This window comes from Oenanthe melanoleuca, chromosome 1A (genome assembly GCF_029582105.1).
Source record: "Oenanthe melanoleuca isolate GR-GAL-2019-014 chromosome 1A, OMel1.0, whole genome shotgun sequence".
NCBI classification, from domain to species: Eukaryota; Metazoa; Chordata; class Aves; order Passeriformes; family Muscicapidae; genus Oenanthe; species Oenanthe melanoleuca.
This window is the reverse complement of record NC_079334.1, coordinates 29,285,381-29,297,675: the sequence shown is the minus strand read 5'-3', so window position 1 is coordinate 29,297,675 and position 12,295 is coordinate 29,285,381. Positions and strand designations below refer to the sequence as shown.

The following is a 12,295-nucleotide window of genomic DNA, read 5'->3' as shown; positions in this document are numbered from 1 at the left end:
CAGCAAAATAACTCAGTCTTTACATTTTTATTTGTTGACATGTAGGCCTGTGTTAAAAGAATAAATAAGAGAAACCAGAATTAAATTGACATGTAGCCTTCATCATTCTGAACATTTACCTATCTGTCCCCTTCTCTATTTAAGCTGTTTTAGATTTAAAGCTTTTGAGGAGAGTGTTTTCATCTTTCCAGGCATTTGCAGCAAACAGGAAGCAGAAACATAAATCTTTTGTATGCTTCTGTGGATACTATCTCAAAAGAATCAATAATGCAGGCATTTTATTTTAAGATTTCTACAAATAAAATCTGTTTTTCCTGCAAAACTGTCTTGTTTATTACCTTGATTATTATGTAGACTATTTTCTTCCACAAATCTGTTTCCTGTCACATTAATGGAACACGATACATGATTAGAAAAGTAATAAGTTAAAACTGTAAAGACCTAACAGAAATCTCTTTTCTCAGTCCAAAAAATCTTCCAGTGATGTCACAATTCAAAAAGGGACAAATATAAATCTGGATAGTTTGTCTGAAGCCTCATGAAAAACAAACTAAACAACCTCAGTTTCAAGCCTAAACTGTCTCTATCTTGCTTTAAAAAATATAGACAGTGAGATAAATGAACCATAAATAATGTTTTCTTTGGGTTTTCATTTTCGTGAAAATTACCATGAAAAATATTTCATTTTGTAGTCCTTCTAACATTGGCCAAATAAACAAGAGGCTGAATTCACAGAATAGGAGCAGATTGATCAGCCCTGTACTGGCACTGACAGCTGTGAAATGTTCACCCCACATGTGGATGCTGGAGCCCAAGGCCAGTATTTCCTAACTAACAGATTAATACATTTCTGGATGGGTCTTTCTCAGTCTTCTTTCACATTTAAGGGGATATTAGAGACTGGAGCACACATTTCTTGAGTTGCCCTAAAATGGTTCTGGAAACTAAGGTAGGGAAACATTCTCTGTGGATCCATGCAAAGAGGGAGAGCTCTGGTAGAGCACAGTGAGACCAAATAAACTTTTGTTTTGAAAGGTGGAAGGCTGAGCTGGGTCACCTCAGTGGTGAGTGAGTTCCCTTGGAGTGCACATACTAGTTATATAAAGACCACCTCCCAGAGTGGGAATTTGGAGAGGGAAAAACCTCACCATAATTTCAGAAATCAAATTATAGCCACGTTCTGGGGGATATACCTTGGGCTTGTGTTCTCCTATACAGTATTTATCACCTACCATCTCTCATTTTCAAAGGGTCACATGTTTTAATACTTTATTAAATGAGTCAAGTCTCTCTTGATATAAGCTTTTAATCAATAAAAAATGTGCCTTCAGATAAAGAATAATGCAGATGAGTGCATATGCCAATACTGGTTTTAGCAAGAAACGTGAATCATACTTGATTTTAAATTTAAAAATATATTTAAACAGGCAAGAATAAAATTATGGCAACTTCCAGTTTGCTGTGATTACCAATGGTCCTGTTCATCTGAAAAAGGGTTTGAATTTACTGACTACAAGCTACCAGAGTTAAGACTTTAGCTTTATATTCCAGCTGAGATAGCATTTCCAGAAGGGAATGTTGTCTCCTGCCATGCTGGAATCATCTTCTATCAGCAGTTTCATAGAGATAAGAGTGACACCTAGTGAATCATTAACACTTCCAACATATTTTCTGGAGATGAAAATGGTGGGGAAAGAACACTTATCAACCTCTCAACCAATACTTAGATAATCCTGTTAAAGATCTGATGAAATTTCAGCCTTAAATAGTTTAACAGCATTACATGACAAGATTAAATATTAAAGAATTATATTCTTTATATATGTGTGCCTGGTGGGTCTAATTTTTTAATTTTGATAATGCATCTGGTAAAAGGGTCTAATAAATTACAAGGTTTCCCTGAGAAAATAGAAACTCTTCATTCCTTTCCAATAACATTATGGTATAAAGAAATTTCAAGATCCAAATTATTTTCTTTTTCACATCATTTTCATCATATTCAACAATTAAGAAATAAATCCCTTGGGTATTTCTAACCATTTAGGTTATCTTTATTTTCATGAAACTATAATCAACACATTCTTACAGTGGAAGACAATGAAGGGGATATTTCAGTCCCTGCTAGTTTGGGTAATTTAGAAATTATTCTTTTGTAAGGCTGACTGAAAAGTGAATGGATTTCTTCCACCATTTTAACAGACTTTACACATTGTTTCATGAGTCTAGAAGTGCTTTAAGGTTTAAAGGAACACAAAGTTCCATTTCTATTAGTCCAACATCATGAAAAATTGCTGGCACTGAAATACTTTTAATGGAATTCAATTTTTTTTTAATCTCTTTGCTGTTCAAAGTAAAAGAGGAAGCCAAAATCTATATGCAGGCCAGGATGGTGTCCTGTGTTTTCTGTATCTACTGATTTTTAGCACTCAAAGGTGGATGGATTTTATTGCAAGAATATATCTCTTTTTCCAAGGCAATAAAGTTGTCTAACAAGTTACAACAGAGAACAGCATAATTTTATTAATTCATGTTATGAGGAAAGTAAATTTTCCAGCTTTTTAAATCAAAGGCATGCTTTAGTTCTGTGAAGGCTGTAACTTAAAAAATAGTACAGCTATCAAAATAAAATATTACAGTCTTTCAGGAGTCTGTATGTTCAGCTTATGATGTTGTTGTAATTGCAAAACCTGTAGATTTCCACACTTGCCAAGCCAGGACACTACATCGATTGCAGAGCAGAACTTGCAATCAGGAGATAGTTTTGTGACACAAATTAAAAATTATCTTTCAGTACAGACTGATGTTTATTACTTTTATCAGTTAAAATCTGTGATTCAGTTTTATTATAATTCATCATATGCTGGTTTGGATAACCTGTAAGTGGAATTTTCAAGATGCATCAGGTTAGATTTGTATGAACTTTAGTAAAAAAAAAAACCAGGAAACTTTTTCTGGAGACAATTTTTAGGGTGCTGCATGTCCAGACAACCTTAGAGATCACTGGTAGCTCTCTTTTTGCCACTTTTTGAAGAGTGTTCTGTTCAGGTATTGATAGCAGTATATCACTGCCTTTTTTCACCTCAATTACTGATAATACTCCATCTTCAGAGTTACAAAATAGGAGGTTACAAAATCTTTACCCCCAAAATAGAGAAGGCTTTTGATTCTGTCCAGAATCAGTGAGGATTTCTTAATGACAGGACTTAAAATTTGTAGTTAGTTTCCAACTAACTACAACTAAACTCCATTTGTAGTTTGCCTCTGCATTGCATATCCAGGTTTCCTCAGATCTGGAGCTGGTCTTGAGTCTTTCCACGTGTATGCTGCTTTACATAAATGTTATATCATAACATAGCCTCCAGCAGCTTACAATACTCACTGCTTACAAAAAAAAAAACCAAAGAGCCTCACCAAAGGAGAAAAAGAGGCTGACAGTAAACTTATTTTTGAGTGTATTGCTCAAAAGTATAACAGTAAAAACACCAGTTCAACTTGTTCAGAAAGAAAACAAACAAACAAAAAAAACCACAGAAGAAATTTCCTAAGAAGGTCTTAATGTCAAAATCTTCAGAAACTTGTGGATGTTATCACACACCTGATGAATATTCTTTCCAAAAGAGCAGATACTTGGCACCCCCAAAAACACCAAGTACAATTGTGTTTCAACAGGTAATCACTGACTTTTTAACACTGATATTCAGCTAATTCTTCACTTTTTATTTCCATGATGATACATTTATTTAAGCATCCAAGGACAAGATCTCATGAAAATTTTGACATGCATTTTAGACTCCACCATGCCTCACTTCCAAGAGCATGGCACAGCAGGTCCAACACCCCACACAGTAATTATTTGTAGGTTTATCTGCCTTCAGCCAGGCTCTGAGCCCTGCAGAGCATGGAACCTTTGACACAGCATTGTGCTAACCCTGCTAAGCTGCTTCTCCAGCTGTCCTGCTTCCTGCTCACCAGCAGAACTGGAGTGCTTGCACTTGTGCACAAGGTCTCTCAGGTCTCACAGGTCTAGGAAATGTTTGGCCCCTCGTGCTGGAATAGTCCCACTCATGGTAGATAAAATACAATAGAAGCTATGCCTGAAATCTTGCACCATTCCGGTACTTGGGTAAGAAAGAGGCAGACATTTGCATGCTCTGCAATTTTAGGGCCCAAAATCTGTCCTTAAAGGTAGAGGCAACTGTTATGTGAAACACCAAGCAGTATTCACTGTTTTATTTTTAAAAATTTGCTTTTATATTCATAAATTCCATTGAGTCTCTTATTCGATTGTTTCCATGCAATAATCTGACAGAATTCTTCTCTTTGGGATTCTGCTCATCTGAAGTATTTGATTTCTTCTAACAGTTTTGCAAATAGAAATTTGCCTCTTCAAGTATGCCTAAATACACATGAGGAAAGAGAAACATAAAATTTAAATTTTAATTTTGTGTGGGCTTACTATACCTCTCATTAAAGTAGTTTCAACATTTATTTATTCATATTCCCAGAATCCTTATAAACTAGAAAAGTATAGATGAAAAGCTTTGTTGCTGTCAAACAAGATAACTACTCACCCCAAAAGTTTTACAGACTTATGAATATAATCTGGACATCTTGCCTTGCAACCAGGGTTTTCTTAGTGTCAAAAGAAAAAAAAAAAAAAGAGAAATCTAGAAAAAATATATATGAATGCCTGGCAATATTTCCTCAGCTGTATTGCATATTGCTGAATAACAATGTAAATCAGAGGATAAAAGTCTTTCTATGAAACTACAGGGGAGGTCCAGATGATCTCTCATTGTTTCTGTCTTCATTTAGACGAATTAGGAACATATCTGCAGAAATCACCACATCTTGTTGGGGACCTTATGTCCATGCTGTATTTGTTCCAGGATGCTTTCCTTTGAACTGTATCCAGCCTGGTCCCATGCACTGAGTGTTCTCAGCAGCTGATGTGCTTTAGATGCAATTTGGGAATGCACCTTCTGGCTTGTCTTACCCAAATGAAATTCACTTTGTCTGCTCTGAGTCATCCATGCAATAAGAACCAAAGCCCAGCAAATGGGAACAGCCAGGATATTTGCTGGAGTGTGCTCCAGATTCCTGCAAAAATGCTGAAGAGGACACATCCTTTTTATATGCAGTGCCAGTCAGGCACTATATCTAGTGTGCTTTGTGGCAGCCTGACCTTGGAATGGCAGGAGACTTTGGGAATTCCCTGTCTCCTCGCCACTAGCTACAAGAAGGGCAGCTCCTGGAATCTGAGCCCAAATTGTACAACTCTGCACTGGCATTCCCAAGGTCTACAGCACCTGCATTTCAGTGTCTCCTTTCCACAAACTTGGCCTTCAGACTGTATCCAGGAGTTATACAGGCAGTTATCAAATGCTGGTTAAAGCAACTCTTGCAAAAAAGTGCAACCAAATCCACCCAAATATTTAATTAACATCTCCTATATTTGATAAATGTGTTGGATTAAAAGAATTTGTTACCCTGACAAAACCCTCCTAAAAATGCATCACCAAAAATACAAAAAACCCCAACCAAGCCAAAACAAAACACACCAAAGTAATGAAACAAAAATCCCAAACATACCCTCTGCCCCAAATCACCATTTTAATCTTTGATGATTTGTAGGGCTTGTAAAAAATTAAGAAATTATTGTCATAGTTAAAAAAAATAAGGACAATTTAATTTTGAATCTTATTTCTGTTTTATTTTAAAAGCACTTTACAATAATTTTTTATTTCTTTGATTTTTCTTGTTTTGCCATATCTGAAAACAAATAATTCAAATAGATATGTACATAAGAATACATATTACTGGAAATACTAACTTTAGTTTCAAATACCATAACATTCTAGATGTAGAATACTGCAGTATTAAAAATACTTTGAAAATATTTACAGAATAGAACTGATTTCTGCAAAATTTAGGTGGCAAGCTGTAACATTCTTAATTTATATAGATCTTCTTATTTCTCTTAATATCACACCACATTCATATCTAGATGTTCTATATTTCTACTATGCCTTAAGTATTAAAGGTACTTTAAAAACGAGGAATATAGATTGGGGAAATATTTGCTGATTATCCTGACTCCATCTGTAAGTTTAAGTCACACTGTACAATATGAAATGACTTTTATTATGGCAACCTCTGTTGTCCCATACATCACAGAGGAAAGCATGCAAGAATTCAAGATTCAGGATGCCTCACAGCAAGCCATGCAAAAGAAAAAATGTAATCAATAGAAACAAAATAAAAAAACAAAACCAAAAACAAACGTTAAAAATTAAAATGAAATTAAATAAAAAAGAACCCCAGAGCGTTAACAAAAGTTATATACAGCAAAAGGAAATATTTCTATTAGGAAGGAGCAAACAAGAAGCTTATGAAGACATTGAAACAGTGAAGCACTGTTCTGAGTGGAATATGCATAGAAACATCTGGTATGTCTGCGCACACACTTAGAAGACAAACAAAGTATTTCTTTGGTCCAATGATTAAGGGACTGAGGAATCTGTGGATTTTAATGCTGCACATGGACAATCTCCTAGGAATGTGCATGGGAATACAGTTTGAAGGGAGTATAAGGAGCATGAGGTTTCCTCCAGCCATATTTGCTCCTCCAACCAGACTCTCACACCCAGACTGCTATGATGGAGAGAGAAAGTGACCATGTAAGATTTTTTGTGACCATGTAAGAGAGAATTAGACAGTGGCATATTCATTCAGTACTTTCATTTCTGCTAGATCAAATAGGAGATAAACAACTCTTACATTTTATATTTTTTCTCTTTGCATAAACTAATACTGCTGCTTCATCTTTTTTTAAGAAGGCTAAGAAACCATAAACCGAGTAAGAACCTAAAATTCAACTCTTGGTACTTTTTCTTTTGCTCATCTGATATTAAATTTCATAAGGAATAGGATGCTGCTCTTATTTAGATCTTGGGCAGGGGCTCTTCACTCTACCACCTAATGGTAATGAGCAACATTTTTTGTACATAAATTTTCTACTGGGTAGTGGAATCCTTTTGAAGCCCTTTAAAAAAAGCAAAGACATAAGGTGAAGGGTGACACACAATATCACAATGATCTAACCAACAATGATCTAACTAAGCTGAATAGAAAAAACCCAGCAAATTGTGTGGTATAATAAAATAAGTCAATAATCTCAATGTTGGTCCTACAGTGTAAACTCTCATCTGTAGAGTCTGAGTCAGGTGTCAAGTCTGAGAAAGCCTGTGCTATTAGTTTTGACAGGAACTTGTCCAACTCAGTCTTACCTGTAGAGAAAGTTCTGCTCTTTGGGGGTAAGCTTGGGAAGTGATAAAAGAAAATGGATCTATTTTATCACTATTTATATAGCTCTTTAAATTTACTTGGGACTGTACAGTATGCTGTTATGACAGCCTCTGGCCAGGAAATCTTACAGTTAAACAGCATGAGCCTGAAACAATATGTTCAATTATGCAAATAATCACAGAGTGGCTCAAAGGGCCAGATGGTGTGAATCAGCCACCTCTTATACACTTAAGTGGTGCTCAGGCAATTTACAGGAGCTAAGAATCTTCCCCAAGATCGGTTCAGATGGCAGGCTTTGCAGAACATCTGCATTTGCAGCTGTTTTGTGAGAAAAGGATGAGGAGTCACTGGGACAATGCTGCCCAGGCACCCAAGGAAGAACAAAAGAAATCATTAAAGGCCAAGGAAACAGAGTTCACATAGTGGAGAAGCTCATGTAGTGTGATTAGGTATGCAGTTACAGTGACACTTATTAACTTCAGATGAGCTAATACATCACAGATTTCTCAACAAGTGGTAGCCTATTTCAGAATCTTTTAGAAGAAAATAAATTTAAATTGTCATATTTCCTACAGTAGATTTTGTGTGGTTTTGTTTCCCTGGAATGTAAACAAACTTTTATCTTCAAATGTTTGACAGCTGACATACTGCAGGGAAAATTAATAATAAAAAGGGGCAAGCAACCAGACCTTTTTAAAAATTAAAACCAACCCTTCTTCTTGGACATATGGATGCTCTTTCTTTTTCTGTGTGGAGATGCTCCCTACTATGCACTAATGGCAGCTGCTGCCCACTGTGCAGCAAAGCACCCCAGTAGCTCACATGGGCACCCCAGGGGTGTGGGCCCTTCATTTCCTCACCTGCAGTGTTGGTGATCTGGCTGGAATGATGCTCGTGGTGTCTGGCAGGGAGGAAGCCTGGCTTAGGTTGAAGTGCTGGTGGGGCCACTGCTGGCAGCACCACTGCTGTGGCCACTGCAAGGTCTCTCTCCAGCACTAAAAAAAATCCAGCCTTCCTTTACAGCTCCTTTTCAAGATGACTTCTCTGTTTCCAAAGTCTCTTGGTAGTTCCCTAGTTTCTTTATAATCCATTTTGTGATTACTTGCTCTACAGTGTGACCTGTTTGGGGCAAATACTCCATCAGACAGTTTTGCACATTTCATTCACACACACTGATATTCCCTATGCCAACATAATTTTTCCAAACATAGGCTACACAAGGATCCTCCGAGACTCTGTCCAGGAAAACATCTTGGGACAGTTTATGGTCACCTGAATATAAGCTCCTAATGCAAAGCAGGAGAGAAAGGACCCAGTTAAATCTTGAACTTATAGGTAGTTACTAAGAAAACATGAAGAAGCTATTTTGTTTTTGGAGTAGTCCGGAAACCTGTGTTCATCTGTATACACTGCATTCCAGATTCAAGAAAAGTGGTGGAAAAACCACTGGGTGTTTAAATCTTAACGATAAGAATGACAATTGCATTGAAATGCATTACCTGAAGGTAGAGACATCTGGAATTGCCTAGAGAAGACTGATCTCAAAGTTTAAAGATGTGTATAGAGGAAAAATAAAATCTAGAAAATAAAGAAGCAAGGAGCTTCAGAAGCAAGGAGCTAGACAAGTTGAGATTGGAGTAAAAAGTAAATATTTCAATCCTTCCTCTTTAATCAGTTTAATTCTAAATAACTAACTTTGTCTTTTATAATTCAAATTTAAGTATCAAAGTAAAACAATACCCTGAGAACTAGAAAGCCACACAAACTTCAGAACACTGTCTATAAAATTGCATTCCATGTTTTTTCAACTCTTAATTATAAAATCTGGTAGTATATAAACATATATAAAGTTTTCCATGGTACAAATATATGCACATAGTAGCTTAAGTCACAGAAATTAAATTATTACCTGTGATATGCAAGTTCAGATGTTCAGTTACAAGAGCTGGATGGAAAATGAAAATAAACTCTGCTGTGATAACATAGCATAAAAAAATCACACCTTAAAAAAGCTAAACTTTAGTGCCTCCTTTTTCTTATTAAATATGAAAGCTGTTGTACTCAGCAGCATATCATCCAAAAAAGGAACTGTTGATAATTAGGAATATAGCTAGTGAATAGAAGTGTAATCACTTTAAGCCTACCACAAAAATCCCTGTAACTGAAAAAAATTAAAAGTTAAAAGAAGCTCAGAAGAAAATATCAAGAATTGATAAATAATTCGCATATGGGCTGATTAAATTAAAAAGATATTAATATTAAAGAACTGGAGGGCCTAGATTAATGTCACTCAGTAGGCAGCAAATGGAGGTGGCACTAAATACCTGTAGGTAGCAAAAAAGAAGTGGGAGGAAGAGAAGTGCTTGCTTTTTGTTCTGAAATCAGCTCACTGAAGAGCCTGGTTACAGGCCTGGCTGCTATCAAACCTAGATCAGGAAACATTACCCACCTCTCTTTCTGAAAGATTATAATTTCAGAGTTGGAGATGTAGGGTTTTTTCATTTTAAATATTACTTTGATTAATTTTCCACTTATTTTTCTCTTCATATATTATTTTTATTTGTGCATAATGGAGCTCTTTCTAACAGGTGATTGATATGAACAAGGAATGCTGAGGCTGCCCAAGTGAATAGCTGCTGTGGAAAGTAGGCTGTGAAAGGGAGTAGCCATCCTTTTACTCTGCTAATTAAAGTTCATGATTCTACAGAATACATCCATGGAATTCCACTTGTTTAAATCAGTAACTGTGTTTTCTCAGACTCTTCACCCATTGGACATTTTCTTACTTTCACAACACAGAGTTTAATCTTCTACTCTTCCATTCAAAGTGAGGAAGACAAATTGTGAAATATTTGCTATGATGAAATCAGTCATTTCCCAGCCCACTTTGTACTAATGTTAACTAAAAGTCTACCTTTGTCCTTAGCATGAGCAGGGAAGATTAACAGTAATTTTAAAAGCCAAACAAGCAATCAAAGAAACTTGAAGTTTAAAATGTGGAGTTAAAAACAGCACTATAATTTAATAATGGCTTTATTTCCTTTCTAGTCAATATTTAGGCCACAATAAGGGGAAATGGCAGATACTCAGCAAGTACCATAGAACAGAAACTGCTTGGCTGTGAAGTGGAAGAAGGGGAATAAAAAGGCATTGTGACTGAAGGAAAGCTTAAGTCCTCTGTGCCAGCTGCACTATTAGTCTGCATATCTCAGAAGTCATAACACCTAGAGGAGGACATCTATTTATTAGTATTTTATTTTAAACTTCTCAGGAACCTCTCTAGAATTCCACTCCATATTTCTGGTTTTCAGCTCATGAGAATGAGAAGTCCACTCTGATGTATGTAATTCCTTCACTGAATTTTTAGTCTGTGCAACAAAAAGTTCTACAGGGACCTGAAATGATTTTAAAATCACATGGAAGCTGGGAACAGTAACAAGTATTATCAACTCTAAATTCTTCCTTTTAAGACTCAATTTTTGTGTGCAAACCCAGAGCTCATTTCAGAACATCACTACATATCTGTTTGGTTCTTTTTTTGGAGGAGAAATTACCTTCTCTTTTGTGGACACAGACCCAAATTTGTTCACAAGTGGGTATAAAAATAAACCAGGGATCAATTTGAAAACTTATTCTGAAATAAGGATAAAAATTGGGAGGGGGATGTGCAGGAAGATGTAGAAGAGGTACCTCTGGTAATGTGAGGAGAGGTCTTTATTCACCCTCTAATCTTGGCAGGTGGGGTCTATCCCTCTGTGTGTGTGTGTCTGTCTGTCCCTCTGGAGTGGGTGGTGTCTAACAGTGCCCAAGCTGGGACAGCCTGCTGCCAGTAAGTCCCTGGCACTGCAGACAAAGTGCCACATGAGTGGCTGCTCAATTAGTCAGGCAAAAAGAGGAGATTCCCAGCTACCTGCACGGGGAGGTGATGCTTGCTTACTTTGACAAAAAATCTGCAGCAAGTTAAACACATAGGAGAGAAAATTAGTGTGCCTCAAGAACAGTACTGGCATAACAAATACCAATAAGCAGATTTGGATAGTAGCTAAAGATGAGACATGCTTTCCAAAAACCTTCAGAGAAGTATCCCCACTCCAGAGTATCTACAATTTTCAAGGTGATGCTTGCCATATCTATGTCTGGGATGAAGCTTCTGACAATGGCAAACCAGACAAGATGCTGTCTAGTAGACACTGTGAGTCCTCTACAGAATGTTCTTAGCAAAGGACTTTGATAGTGAATATAATGGGGGACTTGATAGAATTAATTATCATTAGACTGTATATTAATATCAAATTTAAGCTGGGGAAATGCATTTGCTTATTACATTAAAAGTACAGCTGGATAAAGAGGTTCTGGGGGTTATCCACTGGATATATCAGGGTATACAAATGTATTGGATACATTGGATTAATCCATTTTTCAAGATGGATTTCTGATCAAATAAAATTTCTTCAGTTGGAAAAAGTCACTCTTTTGAACTTCACATCAATCTCTATTTGTAATGTGTTTTTTTCTGCTTTGTCTGTCCTTTGTGTCTTGGTTACAACACAGTTCTCTAGACCTTGCCAAAATGAACTGTTAATCAGTTTCTTTCTCTCTTTTTGGCATGCATCCCTTCAGGTCAAAGATTAAACTTACTGAAATCTTATTGAGGCATGTGTTGTTGGAAGAGAAAAATTAGTTTTTCCATGCAGCCAATACCTTAAAATCTGACACAGACATGAGTCAGTATAACAGTAGAAATTATAAACTGTAATGTAAACTGTATGCCATTTTATTCTAATTGTTCTTATAAGAAAATTAATATAAAAAGATTAGATTCAATATAGCATTTTGGTGACTAGGACACATATTATCATAAGTAGGGATGTGGGATTCTGTTATTGAAAAGAAGAGGTAACATCAGAGAAGAGTGATACCGCTTTAGATGCTGCCTGTTAAAAAGAAAATAATATGTTAAATAGGATTTATGAAAATCAGATTATGA

At 36.1% G+C, this 12,295-nt stretch overlaps 1 long non-coding RNA gene across 1 annotated transcript; it reads right to left on the bottom strand.

The window, feature by feature from the left end:
- Positions 1–3,557: 3,557 nt before the first annotated feature.
- Positions 3,558–11,084, bottom strand: LOC130267034 (uncharacterized). Its single transcript, XR_008843054.1, has 3 exons — positions 10,999–11,084; positions 9,218–9,253; positions 3,558–4,396 (listed from the first exon to the last, which is right to left on the bottom strand). It is a non-coding gene; the product is annotated as an uncharacterized LOC130267034 (long non-coding RNA).
- Between the last annotated feature and the right edge of the window lie 1,211 nt (positions 11,085–12,295).